Below are 20612 nucleotides of genomic sequence, written 5' to 3' on the forward strand. Positions count from 1 at the left end.
TTATTTTACTATTGATTTACTATTGTATTTATTTTACTATTGTTTACGGAACACCTGTATTCAGTCAGCCACCTTAGAAGAAGTCCAAAGTGTCCTTAGTCTTTTTTTAAAAATATTTATTTGTTGAGAGAGAGAGAGAGAGAGAGAGAGAGAGAGAGAGAGAGAGAGAGAATTCCAAGCAGGCTCTGTGTGTTGTTAGCGCAGAGCCTGATGTGTGAGATTATGACCTGAGCTAAAATCAAGAGTTGGATGCTTAACCAATTGAGCCACCCAGTTGCCCCCAAAATGCCCTTAGTCATTTTGCATGGCTTTGGAGTATTGGCTAATACAAGATTGCCATAAAAGAATGAAGTGATTCTTACTCCAGAGATTCATTTTTTCCCCTTTTTTCTGGCATAGGGGGTGCGATATACATGCAAAGGCAGATAACCAGAGAGCATACACATCAGATCTGGGACAGCAGTGTTCACTGGAGAAAATTCATAGAGACAGAAGTAGCAGGCAGGTTGTTAACTTTTGTCCACTCATTCTAGGGCAGTACAGAAGTCTAGCAAAATCAGTATTGCCAGGAAGCAGAATTCTGGGGCTACTGAGCTAGGTAGGCAAAGTCCTTTGTGCACCATTGACATGGTAGCAGTGGAACTGCCCACCTCAGGGGGTCCTGCAAAAGCAGACAGTGAGGATAGTGGCAACAGTCACAATGGACTGAAGATTAGATGACTTCTGTTGCTTTTTCAGGTGCTGGTAAGCTCCCAACATTCCCATGTAACTCTGGGAAAGGAAATGATGACAGAGCTGGGTTAAAGGGAAATACATGTGAAATTTCTTACACACTTGGACAATTAAGTGTCACATAGAATATGTATGTTTGAGATGTTGTCCCCCTGTCTCACTATGGCCTGACTTAAAATGAAACTAGGATGTTTTTAAGGCTTGTTGAACCAAAAGAGACTTGATCTTTTTCGCTGCAGAGAGGGCAGACTATTTATTGCTATGAAAACTTTAGTTTGTTGGCCCTTGACGTTTAGAACTATGGGGGTGGGGTGGGGCATTATAGTGTTCGAGAAGTAGAAGTGAGTTTAAACAGCACAATGGGAAAAGGGGTGAGGGCAGGTTGAGTCTAGATGATATAGACTAGTATGGGGCAGACAAAGACTAATGGAGCACATGCTCTCTCCTGTGGTCCCTGCTTTCTCCAGGAACCAGGTTATTGTGCAAAACCAAACTCTGCATACTGAGCAAAACAAAGCAGAAAGATGAGTTCATTGCAACAGTTTTGACGTGCAAGCCCAGAAACTCAAGACTATGGAGCAATGAGTTCCAAGTTGCTCACAGACTGAAGGACTTTTATAGGGTAAATGCAGAAGTTATCTGGCTTGTTCAGCTGATTGGTTGCCAGGTGGTCTTTTTCCTTATCTGGAATAGGGTGGCTGAGTCAGGGCAACAAGGATGTCCAGAGATGCTGTGAAGAGCCTTGGTGTTTGGGGTTTGGCTGGCATCCTCTGCTGATCTCTGAGGAGAGTTGTGAATTCCTGTGAGGTGAGGTTAACTTTTGTTCTTTTTTATACACCTGCATTGACCGTCTCCATTTTTCCCCTGACATAATGACTCCGTTTGAGTTTGGTTCTACATTGTCATTGCAGGAACTGGCTCAGAGAGGACCTGCTTCCCTTGCCTCTCATGTCTTATGTTGATCAAGGGCTTCCAGCTGTGTTGGCAGGTGTCACAGAGGAAGGAGGATCACGGATGTGTGAGCACCACATGACTTAGTCGGGGAAATGGATCAAATCCAGACTGGTGAGTCCTGTGCCTCGGGGTGTAGTACGAATGACATTTCTGGGGATAGGATGATGGGGGAATTTGGTTTGGAGGCTGAGAAGGACCACTTTCAGGATAAAATTAAATCTTGGCTAAGACAGATCATGTGTTTCAAAGTAAGTAGACTGAAGAGTTCTTTCTTGGGTTAAAAATATCACTGTTTGTCTTCTTTTCATTTGAAATAGCTTATTTTGCAGTTATTTATGAAAAGATGCTATGAGCAAACAACATTTCACAATTAAGTACTTTACAGGATCTGTCAAAGAAGATAGAGAGTATCTTACTAACAAGTGAATGTTTTCAAAAGCCTAGAATTCAACCATTTAGATACCATCCTGTGTGCTAGCTATGAAGTAACTGTGATTTTAGCTAAAAAGAAAAGAACCCTTCAGTGAATAGGAAGTAATAAAGAAATTCTTTAATGCAAATTGTATTTGCTTTATATATATATGTATACATATATCTGTGTGTACATAGTATGTGTGTAAGTATACATGTATATTTATATATGTAAAATTTACAACAGGCAACCTGTGGCAAGTTTGAGAGGGCAGTGACATGTACCAGAGTGGGTGTAACTGTTCTTAACCATCTCTTTTTTCCATATTGAAGCCAGTCCCAGAACAATGGCCTAGGTGCCCCAGTGCCAGTAAACACAATCCTTCTGGAACTCTCTGGCTCTGTTTTTGGTGATGCCACAGGGTGTGGGCTTGTTTTGTTAAAGTAATTACACAAGCTGGCCGTTAGACTGGGGTACCTCTAATGCTTGTTAGCCTGCTGAGCAAACCAAAACCTGAGCCAGGGCCAATGCACTGGAACCCGAGAAAATCAAACTGAAGAACAATCACAAACAGTCAACCAGGCATTCCCAAATAAGGCAAGCACTTAAGCTATCACCAATCAAATAATTTCCTTCTTTGCTTCTAGGTCTCCTCTCTAAAAACCTCTCCCCTAGTGCCTGTCAGTGGAGCAACTCCTAACCACTGACCGTTTGGCACTGCCTGATTCCAATCAATGTCTGCTCAGCTTAAGTTTTGAAAATGTTAAGGTGCCTCAGTTTAGATTTTAACAGTTTTCTTTCATTGCAGCATAGTGGCAAAGAGCATTGGAAGTCGAGGGAGTAAATAGGGAGAACAGGCCTCAGAGTTTGTTTTGGTCTGAGGCTTAGGAGAAAGAAAGCTTCTACCTGGTTCAACTTGATTATTAGATTTCTGCTCTTGAGATTGGGTTCAAGGCCTGGCTGGTATTAAAGTGTTCCTTTCCTCTCCTGTGTCTGGTTAAGAGCAATGATAATAGCTATTATAATTCTCCTATTTCTGAGTTTGCTGCCTGTAATAACATCCAATACCTCTTAATATGATTCCAGTTTCTAACACAGCATAAGATTCACAGCCCTGCACAAGCTAGTGATATCCTACCTTTTGAGTTGATTTATTGGTTCTTTCATTAGATTTCTTGGTGTCTTCAGAACACATGATTTTTCTTATGAATCTATTTTATTGTCAATTGGCTTATATACAACACCCAGTGCTCATCCTAACAGGTGCCTTCCTCAATGCCCATCAACCGTTTTATCCTCTCTCCTCCCCTATCGACCCCCAGTTTGTTCTCTGTTGTTTTTTTTTTTTACTTTTATTTATTTTTGAGACAGAGAGAGACAGAGCATGAACAGGGGAGGGGCAGAGAGAGAGGGAGACACAGAATCGGAAGCAGGCTCCAGGCTCCGAGCCATCAGCCCAGAGCCCGACGTGGGGCTTGAACTCATGCACCGTGAGATCATGACCTGAGCTGAAGTTGGACGCTTAACTGACCGAGCCACCCAGGCGCCCCTGTTCTCTGTTTTTAAGAGTCTTTTGTGGTTTGCCTCCCTCCCTCTCTGTAACTATTTTTTCCCCCATCCCTTTCCCCATGGTCTTCTGTTAAGTTTCTCAAGATCCACATATGAGTGAAAATGATACCTGTCCTTCTCTGACTTATTTCACCCAGCATAATACCTTTCAGTTCCATCCATCTTGCTGCAAATGGCATGATTTCATTCTTTCTCATTGCCAAGTAGTATTCCATTGTATACATAAACCTCATTTTCTATATCCATTCATCAGTTGATGAACACTTAGGCTCTTTCCATAATTTGGCTATTGTTGAAAATGCTGCTATAAACATTGGGGTACAAGTGCCCCTATGCATCAGCACTCCTGTATCCCTGGAACCTCCACACTGTTTTCCAGAGAGGCTGCATCAGTTTGCATTCCCACCAACAGTGCAAGAGCGTTTCCGTTTCTTCACATCCTTGCCAGCATCTGTTGTTTCCTGTTCATTTTAGCCACTCTCACCGGCGTGAGGTGGTATCTCAGTGTGGCTTTGATTTGTATTTCCCTGATGATGAGTGATGTTGAGCATCTTTTCGTGTGTGTGTTGGCCATCTGAATGTCTTCTTTGGAAAAGTGTCTACTCATGTCTTCTGCTCATTTATTCACTGGATTTGTGTGTGTGTGTGTGGGGGAAACACATGATTTAATGAGATTGTACCTTTGTGCTTTCCATTTTCATCGACTAGCAGCTTACTTTCAATTCACCCTTCAAGGCTGTTTTAGTTTCCTGGGGCCACCGTTACAAATTATCACACATTTGGTGACTTAACACAACAGAAATTTATGCTGTCACACAGTTCTGGAGGCCAGAAGTCCAAAATTAAGATGTTGGCAGAATTGGTTCCTTTTGGAGACTTTGAGCCCCTCTCCCAGCTTCTGGTGGGGGCCAGAAATCCTTGGCATTCCTTGCCCTGTCACTCCAGCTTCTTCCTCGATCCTCACGTGACCTTTTCCTCATTTCTCCTCTTCTCAAGTCTCCCTCTTCTTTTAATGTTTATTTATTTTTGAGAGACAGAGAGAGACAGAGCATGAGCAGGGGAGGGCAGAGAGAGGGAGAGACACAGAATCCAAAGCAGGCTCCAGGCTCTGAGCTGTCAGCACAGAGCCTGATGCAGGGCTCGGACCCACGAACCATGAGATCATGACCTGAGCTGAAGTCGGATGCTCAACCAGCTGAGCCACCCACCCTCCCTCTCCTTTCTCTTAGAAGAATACTACTAGTCATTGAATTTAGGGCCCACTCTAAATCCAGGGTGATCTCATCACAAAATCCTTAATTACATCTGCATAGACCTCTTTTCCAAATGATATCACATTCACAGAAACTGGATGTTAGGACTTAAATATATCTCTTGGGGGGGGGGGCATTATTCAACCGATTACAATGGCTTAACTCACTTTTCTTGCTGAAGACTTTCCAGAATGGTCCACACTATTTCTGCCTCCCCCGTGATCCTGTGGCACTATTCTAATTGTTTGTGGGCCTGTAACGCGTGAGAGATTAGGTGCTCCTTAGATTTGGTGTTCCTAGCTCAGTGCCTGACCGAGGTCATAAGACCTCAGTGTGTTGGTTGAACTTAAACAAAGCATTGCTCACGTCACATTGTTATTCTAAGGCTGACTTACAACAGCAATAGGTTATTCAGACCAGAGCTACTCACAATTCACTTTGAAATCAATGAGCTTCTTCCAAGGCCAGATAATGTCTGAGTGAGAAAATATCTTACTCATCACTACTCATCTTTTTTATGTCTTACATATGGTGCCAAGTGGAGAAGGCAACTGTTCATGTGATACTTATTCATTCAACAAATACTGGACACCTGTTCTGAGCCAGGCCCTGCCCTAGGCATTTGAGATACAATATGCATATGATAAAAAGTAGTCAGCACCTGGACAAGGATGGAGACATGTGAGCACTCAACTTACATTATATTATAGTAATGACTTGGGTGCTGAGGGAGGTGCGGGGTGCTGTGAAATTCCTAACATGAGCCTGGAATCTAGACTGGGGGACAGGGAAATTATCTGGGAAGAAGTGATTAACATAAGTAAGGAGCAGTGAGGACTTGTCATGGTAAGGCGGTAGGGCTGAACGCTTCCAGGAGAGGCATGTGCAAAACTGTGGCAGTGAGAGGGAAGGTATGACATGTTTGGCAAATGGTTGAAGATGGCAGGGGCAGTGGTTCTTAAATGTCGGCTGCATCAGAATCTCCTGGAGATTTGTTAAATGTAGACAGCTGCGACTTACCCCAAGCGTTCTGTATCAGCAGGCCTAAGAAGGCTGAAGAATTTGCATTTCTAACAAGTTGTCAGGTGATGCTGATGCTGCTCATCTGGGGACCACACTTTGAGAACCACTAGGCTAGAACGAGCACAATGAGTAACGTGCAGAACTGGGTAGAGTGGGATGGACATAAAGTAGGGGCTGGATTATAAAAGGTCTTGAAGGATATGTTTGAATTGGGTCCTGAGGTCCATTGGAAGCCTTTGATGGGGCTGGATAGTGATACGCTTTTGATGACTTAAGTCTATATATGAAGAATCTGCTAGAGGGGGCAAAACTGAGGGAGACTGTTGCAGGAGTAGAGGAGAGACGCAGCGGTCACTAGTGCAGAGGTGGCTGTGGGGATGGAGAGAATGGATGGATTTCAGAAGTATAGGAAATAGCATAAGAAAGTCTGTAAAGGAGCTCCTTTAAAAAGTGAAATTCTGTCATTAGAAGTGGGGACTAAACTGTGATCCCCCAGACCGATGGCATTTTATCATCTGGGAACTCGTTAGAAATCCATGTTTCCAAAAGTGTAGCAATGGGGTCCAGTATTCTGTATTTTAAAAAGCCCTCAGGATGATTCTGATACCTACCATAGTTTGAGAGCCACTGCCTTGAAGCAATTGTGTCCTTAACTGAATGCAGAATAAAACGAAATGCAAAATAGAAGAAAATCCAAATTAAATAAAAATTAAAGTGCACATATCTCATGGAATGATCTTGCTTTAGGAAATTTTAGAAATAACGATGTAAATTACTCAGTCTTTTCAAGGTGATAGGTGGCTGACCTAGGTTTTGACAGGATGGTGGGGCCAAGACCTTTGGAAATGTGGGGCACAGAGTTGAAGGGAACTCAAGGAAAATGTGTCAGTAGCTTTACTTCTGTGCTCAAGGAAGCTGGCACTTTGCTACCTACCAATCAAGTCTTGTGTGGAGGAGGTGTTTTTTTACATTAGAAGCCCCTTTGGAAGGATTCATAGCTCTGGTTCTTAAATACAAGGGCTTGGTGTTCATTCATTCAACCACTAGATGGCAGCCTCGGGCCACTTTTCAAGCACTCAGAAAAATCTAAATTTAGGAGGAAAAAAAAAAAAAAAAGCCAAGAGTTTGGAAAGGATGCCAGCTCATTCGTTTCTATCTGGCTCGTGGTTTTGACATTCTATTCCTTTGGACTTCTTCCATTAATTATGACACTCAAAGTTTTTTGTTCACTGAGAGGCAGAGAGCCAAAGCTTTAATTAAACCCGTGGGGGCACTGCCTCGGTAACCACCACGCGCCAGGCACTCTACATAAATTGTTTCATTTCATTCTCATAACATCCTTATGAACTAAGTATTATTACCTCTCATTTTACATTGGAGAAAACTGCGGGTCAGAGAAGTTTAGCAATTAGCCCAAGACCACCCAGCCGAAAGGTAGAACTGTTTGGAGCCCAGGTTAGCTTAACTGGATGGTAAACCATTCTCACTAAATCCTTGAGAATTAGTAGGTTTTTTGCAATCTCAGTAAATTACAGCTAGATTGAGCTCCAAGTTTTCTAAGATAGGAATCACACATAAGGTTTTAAAATAACTGTTCTCCATATTCCAACATTAGAAGTTTCATTGAAAAGAAGAAAAAAAAAGAAGTTTCACTGGTTTTATTTGTGGGATGGCATTTGAGTCTTTTCTAGATTTATTATAGAAAAGAAATCAGTTTAGTTAGGATTTAGAAATAAAAATTTCTTATTCCAACTGGATGTTATAATTCTGACCCTTTTGCTTCAAAAATAATAGAAATTTAGGTATGATTTTCTTATGGCATGCATCCCTTTCTACTCTGTACTGTATTTGTGTTCACAATGAAATAATCTACTTCCCTGTGAGTCCAGGAAGATAGGATCCATGTCCGAGTCATTTCTTTATATTCTTGCCTTACATTGCTTTTATTGAGTTTGTGTGTAACCAGAATGTATCTAATAAGGGCAGAGAAAAAATAAATGTACAATAATCCATATGAACAAAGTACCAAACTTTTTTGTAAAGACAGGATCTGTTAAATGCCTTGCTAAGCCAACTTGGAGCCTGAGGCAAAAGCAGCTTTTTGGTGCCTCCTTAAATTTTGCAGTCAAGATGGGTGCCTCATTTGCCCTAGTCCCAGCTCTGGAAATCCTCTTAAGTGCTTGTTCAGAAAGGTTTTCTCAACATATAGCCAATAAAAAATTATTGAGGGACTACTATGTGCCAATCATGATGCCCAATTTGTGAAACGAAATGGGGAGTAAAAATGGACCTAACTTTTGCTCTCATGGAGCATATGGAATATACTACTCATAGGTGGAAAGCATTATTATGTAGTAATTGACTATTAGTCACTCAGTCCTTTGTTATAAACAGGAAAAATAGGTGGCAAACTGAACCAGGTAATGGCAATTTAGTGGAGCCCTAGTTTTGTTTCTGAATTTTATAACTTCTGAGTATAATTTATAGATTGAGGTCAGACAGCATTCCAAAAGATGGTTATTATCTGTTGAAATAAACTGTTGTCCTTAAGTTTTCTTCTCTCATTAGTATTCTGACCAGGAAGATGAACACATTATCATAATTAAGGATGCCCTACATTGCTTTTCAGTTTCATCATGGTGATGAGCATGAATTTGGGGATGGTCAGACTTGAGTCTGTGAGTTTTTAAGAACAACTGGTATCGTAATGCTGGGGTTTGCCTCCCAGCTCAGCCATCTGCTGGTTGGGTAACTTTGGAGAACTTATTTAACATCTCTGTGATCCTGATTCCTTATTGGTAGAAGGAAGATTATAAGAGTAAATAAACTAATCCGTGGAAGGTGCTTGGAACAATTCTTGGCTCACAGTAAGTGCTTAATATATATGTGAGCTTCTACTAGTTATAGTGGCAATAATTCATCACCTGGATCTTGTCATTACTTGCCTTATGTAAGCTTCAGTTACCTCAACTGGAAAATGGAAAAAAAAAATTATTATCTACATCATGAGGGTCTTGTGATGACTAAGTGAGAGCATAAATGGAAATCACTCTGCTGGACATGTAAGTACTAAAAAAAATTGACCTTTTTTTTCTATGTCTCCTTAAACAAAGACTCTCCAAAATCCAATAGGAACTATAGATTATTCATGTTGTATACTTGATGTTGTTTCATAGCATCTAGGATGTAATAGGAATTCAGTAAATGTTTGATGAAAACATGTGGAAATGTGTACATATTAGAATCATAAAAGCCCTTAGGTAGCTGGAGTGCGCATGTAATTGTGAAATAAATAAAGGTTATTTTGCATATGTGTGTGTGTGTGTGTGTGTGTGTGTGTGTGTGTGTGTATGACAGACAGAGAGAGAGAGAGGGAGGAGGGAGTGAGATTATACCTATCTAGGAAAGTACTATGGTCTGATGTTCGTGTCCTCCCACATTCACATGTTGAAATCCCAGTGCCCCATGCGATGGTATCAGGACATGGGGCCTTTGGGATTAGGTGACAAGGTCTCTGCTCTCAGGAGTGAGATCCATGCCCCTATAAAAGAAAGTCTAGAGAGCTAACTCACCCCTTCTACCTTGTGTGGACACAGTGAGAATCTGGCAGTCTAACCTGGAAGAGGGCCTTCCCCAGAACCTGACCGTGGGGGTAACCTATCTTGGACCTTCAGTTTTCAGAACTATGAGAAACTAATTTCTATGATTGATAAGGCACCAGTGTGTGGTGTTTGCGACGATAGCTTGAATGGGCTAACACCAAGGTAGATGAGGAACTCTGCTGAATCCTAGTGAACTTTTTGTGCTTCCCTTTCTTGTGTTTAAAAAAGATGCAAAAGGAAGCTTCAAGAAGATAATGCAGACTTTTGCAAGTTCAAAAGGATATTCCCAGTTCTATGGCTATCAGTTTTCCTGACAAATCACCCAAGTCAAGTGGAGTTATTCAGATAGCTATCAGGATAGAGTAGTTCACTGGAGAAACGTGAAACCAAGCAGCACCCGATAGTGGTATTTTCCCCCCTCTTCTTCTTGATCGTGTTCTCAGCTTGGCTCACCCTTTTATTTTCTTTCCACATCTTTTTGAAAAGTTGGAGGAAAAAAGAGGTCAATCAATATTTACGTTGAAGATTAAAAGCTGTAGCTTTCTTAGCGTACATCTTTTAAGCTGATGCCGTCGATATGAGGATGCCTGGACACCCCAACCCTTGCCATATCCAGAAAGGTTTTGTCTGCATAACACTGCCAATTAAATCTTATTGAATATCTGACAATGAGAGAGCATCAGTTTAGGTTTGGGGAGTTCAGGCTGTAGTGTTTTTATATCATAATCTCAGGATTATTGGTCCACTGAAAAAAAGAAAAATTCCATTCTCTTAGAATTTTACCTGGGCCTGTTAAATAATCAGTCGGATTAAATTATCCCCTTAAGAGAAGAAGTGACTGTAGTCTGGAAAGTAGGAGTGTGAGCTCTTTGGTCAGCTTCTTGGCTTTTAATGTGGCTTGCACTGTTTGCCAGCTGTCAGATTTTACAGCTTGCTTAGACTTTAAGTGTCAGTTCTCTCATTTATAGGATGGAGAGAGTATCTGCTTCATAGTGCTGCTGTAGAAATTAAATGAAGTAATGTATGTAAAGCACAGTGTTGGCATATTACATGTGCTTGATAAATATTAATTATTGTCATTGCGATTCAGCTGATTGGGCATCAGAGGGCTGCAGCCACTTATGAAGTCACTTCTGAAAGGGGAAAAGTCAGAGCATACATTTTTTCCAAGGTTGCTATTTTGCAAGCTTTAATATTAATACACTCAATTCAAGGGATGAGCTTCTGAAAAATTGGATAGCTGAAGAGGAAAATTACCTAATCACCAATGTGATTTAAAAAGGTTGCTTCAAATGACACCGAATGCTAATACCAAACTGTTTGGAAATGAGAATATGGATATCCCATGCCCTGGCTTATTTTGTCTTCTCATTTACACCCCACATACACTTTCTCAGAAAGTATTGATAACTGTGAGCCCTTTCACTGTACGTATATATAAGAAAGTATAGTGCGCAACCTGTTTCTTTGAAACCGGTTATGACAATTTTAACAAAAGATTCTGGGGTATCAGAAGTTTCCAAATTGTTGAAAACAAAAGAAACATAAATTTAAGGTAAAATATTTGAATATAGTCACTTTCACCACCAAATGAAGGTGCATGAATATTTGGTTTAGGTTGAGGAAATAGATACATTTCTGGCTACTGTATATAATATAAACTAAATTGAGGACTAATGATTGTGAGTACCTACTGTTTGGTAGATTCTGTCTTTAGGTCTGTCAAAATTATCTCATCTCCATTAAGTCTTTCACCGAATAGGGTCAACAGACTATTCATTTCTCTATTCCATAGATCAAACATTATGTATTTTGTTTTTATGCACAATTGCAGTTTAATCTGCTGGTGGTTTTACTGTAGAGGAACGATTACCTATGGAAAGTGATCAGTTGTAAATCCGACTTTTGAATGGATCAGGCACATGCAGGAGTGATTTATCTACTAAGAGATTAGGGTTTATGGGCTTTTTTTAAAGGGCTATGTTTGAGACCTGAAAAAAAAAAAATTCTTTTAATTGGCTGAAAAATACAATAAAAAGCTAAAAAATCATAATGGAATAAATGTTGAACCAGATATTCACAAAACACAATATTTTGTCAATTATAATAATTCTGAAATGTATGTCATAAAATTTCACTCAATCTGACAACCTTTTTTAGATTAATTTTCTCACCTCATAGGAATTTGCGATGATTACTGATATAAATTTGCTGTATAAAGCCAGATAGTTTGATGAAATTTATAAAATGCTTAAGAATGTTTTTGTAGCTGGGGCGCCTGGATGTCTCAGTTGGTTAAGTGACCAACTTTGGCTCAGATCATGATCTTGGGGTTCGTGAGTTCGAGCCCTGCCTTGGGTTTTGTGCTGACAGTTCAGAGCCTGGAGCCTGCTTCAGATTCTGTGTCTCCTTCTCTCTCTGCCCCTCCCCTGCTCATGCTCTGTCTCTGTCTCTTTCTCTCTCAAAAAGATAAAAAAAAGACATTTAAATAAATTTTAAAAAAGGAATGTTTATATAGCAAAAATTACTTTCATTTTTAAGAAAACTTTTAAAAAATATTTATTTATTTTTGAGAGATAGAAACAGAGACAGAGCATAAGCATGGGAGGGGCAGAGAGAGGTTGACACAGAATCTGAAGCAGGCTCCAGCCTCTGAGCTGTCAGCGCAGAGCCTGACATGGGGTTGGAACTCAATGAACTGCGAGATCTTGACCTGAGCCGAAGTTGGAACTCAACCGACTCAGCCACCCAGGTGCCCCACAAAAATTACTTTTAATGAGGCATGTGGGGTATATTTTCATTTGATTCATTTGTATGATGTGAGGAAGAAAACTCTAGATGTAAGAGTAATATGGCCTTGTGGTAGTTTCAAAATACCTGGGCAGGCTTTTATTTTTAGCTTGCTATCCCTTTCTACATGGCCAATATGGTAGTGGTTAAGCAGTATGACAGGATTACGGACTAAAAGCTAAGAGCCAGCTCCATTTGGGCCTGTCCCATCATTAAGTCAACAGAAAATAAGCAAGGTAGTTGCTTTTCAGTCAGTATTGTTAGCTGGGTACTGTACTGCTGTAATGGTCTGTCAGCTCTGATTCACTCATATAGAAAGATTAGAAGAGGGGGAAATGCCTTTTTAATCATTGTCCTGGGAATCGACATGCTCTTTCTCTGTAACCAAACAAGAACGATCTAAAGTGCAAGTGCTCATCTCTAGAATCGCAGATGAGGCTCCATTTTCAAAAGAAACACAAAACTCTCCAGTGCAATCACCAAGCTTGATTTTTAGGAGCCTTAACGTTCACCTGGGATCAAGCTGAAGCCTCAGGGTGGGACTTGAAGCCTTCAAAATCCACCACTGTGCTAAACTTGCACCCTGGAATGCTTTAATTAGTTGATTCATTTTTTAAATAATGAGGAAAGAAAACCAAGTGCACTGAGTTCACAGTTTCTAACTCTGTAACTGAAGACAAATAGGAGTCGGTTCATGAATTCCTGACACTAGATCAGAAATTCACCCTGTGTTCTTGCTTTGCATTCTTTTGCTCACTTTCCAACGAATATGTGTTAGGCTTTCCTGGCTGCTGGGAACAAGGCTAGGCCCTAAGCATGTAGCAGAGAACAGGTCAGATAAGTAATGTTCTTCTATAGCTCATGTAAACGACACCATCTGGTCATTCTGAGTGGAACGGGAACAATTGAAGAAGTTACAGGGTTGTTGGATAGTAAGTAACTGGCGTTTACAAAGGAAAGTCTGTGATGTTCTCTGGGAGAAAGTGGAGCTTGAACCAAGAACTGAAAGAAGAATGAGCCAACTAATTGACTCGGTGGGGAAGAGTGATGCAGGGAGAGGAACAACAAGTGCAAAGGTTTAGAGGGGGAAAGAGATGCTCTTTCATGAATGACACAGCAAGGAAGGAGCCAGGGGAAAAACAAAACTAAGGGAGATTCCCAATTAGATAATTCTCCATGATTTATTTGATGAATACTGATTAGGAGGCATTTTACTAAGTACTTTTAGCTATCTGAAGATTAAGTCATAGTCCTTATCTTCAAGGAGTTTACATAGTAAAGGTCATTGTTTCCCTGGTAGAGATTCATTCTATAAATCAGTGAACAAATTCATATGCTGCTAACATATATTTCAAATTGAACTTATCCTAAAAAATATAGAAACAGACTGACAGACAGGAAAAAATGGTTTGGGATTGGACTGTTAAAGACACAGATTTATGGTGTTCTAGAAAGCTGAGCAGTTGCCCTAAGACCCACAGTTATTTTGATCACATGGCCTTAAAAATCTCAGATTTCCTCTGCTATGTGACTCCAGAAGGGGACTTAAACTCTCTAAGCTTTAACTAAAACATCTGAAAAATGGAGGTTTTGGGTGGAATCTAGCTACTGATTTCAACTGATTCTGGATCTGAATGACGTGGCCATATAACTATGGCCAACTAATTGCCGAAAGGAAGGACACAGTCCCCATGTGGGCTGTTTCTTCTTGGTAGCATTTTCTTGGGGAAGTTGGAAGACTACAGTACATGTCACAACATGAAGCGTTAATTGTTCATTTATTGTCCAGTTACTGTTGTAATAAGCCCTTTTATACAATTGTTAAAAACATTCCAAAAAATACCCTATGTTATAGGTATTTTACCCCCCATTTTACAGATGAAGAAACTGAAGTTTAGAGAATCCAAGGTCATTTTTCAAGTCAATAGCAGAGCCTGATTTTGAACCCGAGTTTGTGCTCTCTCCATTATACCCAAGGAAAGCCCAATCGCAGGCAAAGGGATAGATGATGTTTAGAGATCTCTTCTGGTACTGTTAGGAAGAACTACCTAAATGGGACATTTGTTATAATCTGGAATGGTTGCTAAGAGGAGCTGTAAGGCCTTTAAAAACAGAATAGCTATTTATCCAGAAGGGAGAAAAGAGAAATCAGGCAGAACAAGGCACTAGCATTCACTGAGTGCATACTTTGTGCTAGACTCCACACTACACGCTTTGAGACATCTCATTTAAGTCTGCCAACAAAACTTTAGAAGAAAGTGTGACTATTCCCTCATAGATTGGGGGTGTCAGTCCTGACAAAGAAAGCAGAGCCTAGAAGTTAAGGAACTTGCGCTTGGACAGCTAACTGGTAAGTAGCACAGCTGACATTCAGACTCCCATTTCTTCAAACCCCAAACCTGGGCTGTTTCCACCAAGAGAAGACATGTTTTAGACAGGAAGATCGATGATTTCTAGATGTTTCTTTTGTTCCTAGTAATTTGTTATTTTATTTTATTATTTTTGTTTTGCCCTTTGGTCATCTATGTTTTATTTTAATTTTTTATTTCTGTATTCATTATTTTTCACATATACAAAACATAGCTGATATATGTTTTCCTTCCTTTACTTTTTGCTCAGCTCATTTAATATACCCTTTTTTTCCCTTTGGTTTTCCCTTTGCTGTCTATGACCAAAGGCTGATTGATGAAAAGTTAACAGTTCTCTAGTTAACATATTAAATAGACTTTTATCCCTCCTGCCAGTGTTGAGCCCACTAATTATCATCCCTGTTTGGGAGCAAGGAAAGTTGACCTCAGAGAGACCAACAGAGCCCTTCAAAGAGAAAATGAAGAAGTGGGGTCTCCCAACTCCCTCAGCTCCAAGCCAATCTGATATAATTGCCTGAGAACAAGGACTCAAGTACTTGGAGTCTTCACAGATAGAAAGCCTCAGAAATAATGATTACAGCAAATCAGGGCTCATGAATATGCAGCTTATTTCTGCTTAGAGACACTTGAGTTATCGAAATTAAAAATACAAAATTATGGATTGCAAAGAAAGCGGCAGGGATTTTTTTTTATTTTAACAATTGGAAAATATCACTGGAAATGAAGTCTTCCTGCCAACATGAAGCACATTATAATCATGCCAGGGAAATGATGCTTTTCTAAATGCTTGTTTTAAATAGATTTTTCCCCAAAATTCTGTTTAAAGATAGACTACGGAAGCTTTAACTCATATGATTTTTCTTTTTGTGGATTTCAATTTCAAGGTTATTCATTTTGGGACAGAGTCTAATACCATCTCATTCACAAGATGTTTCCTATAGTTAGCATCTACCCTCGAAAGCCCTGAACTAACGCAACTTGATTTTGGTGTCTTTTTCTTTCAGAGGTACCTCCCTTTTTTCCAGGATCTCCTTGGGTGATTCTAAACCGGGTGTGGCAAAGACCTTCCATTCTTTAGGCTTGACCTCCCAGACCTTATGCCATGCTTAGACCATATCTTCTTCCCCTTCTAGTCCATCAAAGTGAGTTGTTTTGTACTGTTTTTATTCCGGATCTTTTGAGGCAATGTGGTTAGTAAACATAAATGTACATGTAAATGTTTTATAATTTGTTACATTACTCTTGTTTTTTTACAAGTTAATTTCACAAACCCCATTTTCAAATGTCTGGACTTGCAACACCAGGCTGCTACCATGTGGTTAAAATTGTTTTGATTACGTGGGTTGAACTACTAGACGTAAGAACGTAAAACGAAAATCACTCATTTAAAATTATGTGTGTATATGTGTGTGTGCGTGTGTGTGTTTGAGGAAATAACTAAAACAAAGCACAGGATTTAGTAATATAGAGGATGTTTGGCAGATATATAGCAGATGTTTTCCATTTTCCTCTGCATTGACTATGGCAAATATTTCTAACAGCCAAGACATCCTTTTCTGACTAAGTTAGGATGAGACCTCAGAATCCTTCCTAACATAGCACCTGAAGCAGTCTATAGCAATTAATAGGAACTAGCATTTAGGATAAAATCATGTATGTTTCTTAATATAGAACAAGCTCAAAATAGCAGTAACAAACCAAGGCTTTAAGCCGTCAGGCTGGTAAGCTGCTGCTGGGATGCAGGAATGAGACAGAGATGACCTTTAGGGGTTAAGTCAAGGTAGGATAACAATGTGGTATGCATAGAGTAATTCAAATGAAGTAAATTTCAAAACTGAGAGGCAGTGTGAAGGGTGGGATCCTAGGGAAGGTTGGTATTGCAGACAGGCAATGCCAAGCCTGAAGTGACAGGAGTGTCATCTGGGGGAACTATGTAGGGTTGGGAAGGAGATAGAGCTAAAATTGAAGGGATTCCTTGAGGCTTTGCAGTCTTATTTCTGTTCCTAACCTATTGACCTCAAAACCTTTTCCAAATGCTCACCATCTACTTACATAAGACACCTTGGCATTTGCCATTTTGAATGCCAGTTTAGCATCATAGTTTAGCATCATCTATTATGCTCTTTGCATTCCTAAGTGGGCTTCTGCAATTGGGTAAATAGCCCTGTTTTCTAAAAAAAGACAACAGAGACAAGAACAGGACCACATGCATCTCCTCGAACCCTCTCGTTTCTTGAAGGATGCAGATAAGATTACTTAACTGCATTTAATATGTCTGCCTGTAACCCCAAATGAGGTTGAAATGACAATAAGTCTCAAACTTTCTAGGCTGCCTTAGGACCAGTTGAGAACTGCTTTCACTGCATCCTGCTTCTTGCTACCTATTCGGGAAACCATTAAATTTCATGTTCAGATTGACCAAAACATAGCAGCTAGGGACCAAATAGTTCTGCCAAAACTAAACATTTGCTTATATAAGAAACTTGTTGGAGTTATGGGGTCAGGGATATCAGCTTTATAATCTCTTTAGTAAAAGTCCGATTCCTTTTCTTGTCTGAGTGGGATTTCAATGTATCTGGAATGTAAAAGTTGAAAAATAGGGGCACCTGGGTGGCTCAGTCGGTCAAACCTCCGACTTCAGCTTAGGCCATGATCTGGCAGTTCATGGGTTCAAGTCCCACATCAGGCTCTGTGCTGACAGCTCAGAGCTTGGAGCCTGCTTCGAATTCTGTGTCTCCCTCTCTCTCTGCCCTTCCCTGGCTCATGTGCTGTCTCTCTCTCCTTCAAAAATAAACATTAAAAAAAAAGTTAAAAAGTCTGGATATTCTCCCAGGCAGCTACTGGTCTTGACATTCACCTGACATAGTCACATAGACAGATGGTTTGAATTGCTGTATTTGCTTTTCCAATGTCATCTCTACCCTGCCTCCCCAACCTCCCCCCACCCCCCACCACTTTCATAAGAAGAAACATGAACCCACATGGAACTGAAAGGGAAAAGTCAGTCACACACTGAAATCCACATTGTGTCCAGATTGTTTATTAGATAGTCCCAGGTTAGGGGAGGAAAATCCTGCCTTTGTATGGTCTCTTCTCTATGGGCCAATGAACAGAGACTGATGGAGGTGTTAAGCCTTGTTGGTCAAAGTGGATCTAAACTCCTTTACTTGAAATCAGGTTTACTTCACAATGATCAACCAAAGTCTAGGATTGAGACCATTATCTGGATACTTTAGGTACCATACCAGGAAGGAACCTAATTTTGCTTCCACTAATCTGATTTTACTGAACAAAACATAGGAGAATCTTTGGCCTCTGTTGTAAAGATATTTAAACTTTAATTTCTGACTTTTATTTGGTCTGGGGAGAATAGACTAAACCATTTTTTTTATTAAGATGAATGCAATAATTACAGATTAAGTTTCTCAGAGATAAAACATTCCCTCTTTTATTTCTACTCCCATGATGTGAAGTTTCTTGCTTAGCATATTAGTTTTTTACAATTGGTGTAACAAAGTACTTCCAATTGGGTGGCTTAAAAAAAAACAGAGGTTTATTATTGCACAGTTCTGAGAGTTAGGAGGCCAAGATCAAGTGTCAGCTTGGTTGGTTTCTTCTGAAACCATGAGGGAGAATATGATCCATGCCTCTTTCCCAGTTTCTGTAGTTTTCCAGCAGTCTTTGATATTCCCTGGCTTGTTAGAAGCATCTCCCTGCTCACTACCTTATCTTCACATAGCATTCTGTGTGTGTGTGTGTGTGTGTGTGTGTGTGTGTGTGTGTGTGTGTGTTTGACTCCAAATTTTCCCTTTTCTTAAGGATACTAGTCATATTAGATTAGAGCCCATGTTAGTGACTTTGTTATAAATTAAGTACCTCTTAAAGACCCTATCAATAAATAAGGTTACATTCTCAGGTAAGGGAGGTAAGGACTTAATGTATGAATTTTGGGAGGACACAGTGAAACCTGTGATACTCAATTATATTGTGTGGATTGCTGATATACATGTGCATATATAACTGTAAAACCCTAATCACAATCAAAATGCCATTGCTTTCATTAAGATGAACTTTTCAAATATATTTTCCTCTTCCTAATTTGAAGTGAGACAGTCAGAATTTATCAATGTCTATCCAGTATTGTGTTGGAACTGTGTAGTAATCCTTTTTCCTATCTGGGAAATAGAACTGGATGGACAGCTGGCTTCAGAGTTTGCATGAAGAGTACATAATCCTACTTATGTAACCCATCGTGTTTGCAAAATCTGCACTGCAGTTTTTGAGAGGGAATGAGATGTTTGAAAATAAAATCTGCTGTGCAGGAGTGGAAAATGTATCCATTCTTCACATTATTTTTGTTGTCTATATTTTTATTTTGCATTCTCAAGAGGTATGTATCCTTGCTTGAATGCTTTGCCTTTGCTACACATGTAAGGAATTCAGAAAAAGTGAGATGTGACACTAGGTCTATTCATTGACCTTCTTTGTGATCTCTAAGTTGTTTAGCCCCTCAAAGATTATGATATCTTAAATCTTTTTCTTTTTTTTTTTTTTTTAAAGAGGGAGAGTGAGTAGGGGAGAAGGGCAGAGGGAGAGAGTGAGAGAATCCCAAGCAGGTTCCACACTCAGCATAGAGCCTGATTGGGGGCTTTATCCCATGACCCTGGATTACAACTTGCACCAAAATCAAGAGTCAGATGCCCAATCAACTGAGCCACCCAGGTGTCCCTATGATTTCTTAAGTCTTGAGTTAACCAGGCTAAATAGAGATGGGATGAGGAAAGAGTGCATTAGGAATTAATTGAAATTCTGCTGCCCTTAAAAGTCTGAGGGTTCATTGATTAAATTGTAATTCTGCAAAAACCAAAAACACAAGAAATGAGTCATCGTATCCATGTGCTAGGCATCTGTTTTTTCATATCTAGTTAGAATACTTTTACTCTCCTTTTTTTTTAATGCTTATTTATTTTTGAGACAGAGAGAGACAGAGCATGAGTGGAGGATAGAGAGAGAGAGAAGGAGACACAGAATCCAAAAATAGGCTCCAGGCTCAGAGCTGTCAGTGCAGAGCCTGACGTGGGGCTTGAACTCATGAGCTGTGAGATCATGACCTGAGCTGAAGTCAGATGTCCAACCAACTGAGCCACCTAGGTTCCCCTACTCTGCTTTTGATATACAGCACTCTTATCCCTTCTTTTGTAGGAACTGTCATTCTTTCATTACATGTGGTTCTTTTGGGGATGACAATGATAATAACTTACTTCTTTGGGCACTGGCCAATCATATTACCCTATCAGCTAGTGAAAATGATTAGACAAAAGGTGGGCATGTGAACAAGTCAACCAATCAGAGACCTTCCTTGGGATTTTAAATACTAGTAAGGAGGTTTTGTGAACAAGAATGTCTCTGTTTTGGGTTTACTAAGCTGGGATGACTTAGTCTTATCTGAAGTCATAGGCTCCTCAACATCTTATGACAGAAGCCTCTGTATGATAGGAAAGGATAACACACACATGACACACAGAAGGAAGGAGAGAGATAATGAAATTTTCATTTGAATTCTCGGAGGTCAGTTTCAGGTCTGAACTTTTAAGTTTCTTGAGTCAATAAAGTTGTCTCATTGCTTAAGCTGATTTCAATTGGTGTTCTGTCAGTTGCAACAGAAATGATCTTTTTCTAATACAGTCAATAAAAAGTAAAAGCAGTAATACTTATATTAAAAGTTCAGGGTCTCTTCACTGCTAAGGAAAACTTTCTGCAGATAACAATATTTGAAAGGTATTGGTAAATAATGTATTTTTCATAATTATGTATTTTTAGAATTGAAGCTAATATTTTTAATGGAGTTACTTTTCTTTCCTGTTACCACTTGGGATCTTACTTCTTAGTTTACTCTTGTGTTTCCTCA

This window comes from Panthera tigris, chromosome A1, assembly GCF_018350195.1.
Source record: "Panthera tigris isolate Pti1 chromosome A1, P.tigris_Pti1_mat1.1, whole genome shotgun sequence".
Classification (NCBI taxonomy): domain Eukaryota; kingdom Metazoa; phylum Chordata; class Mammalia; order Carnivora; family Felidae; genus Panthera; species Panthera tigris.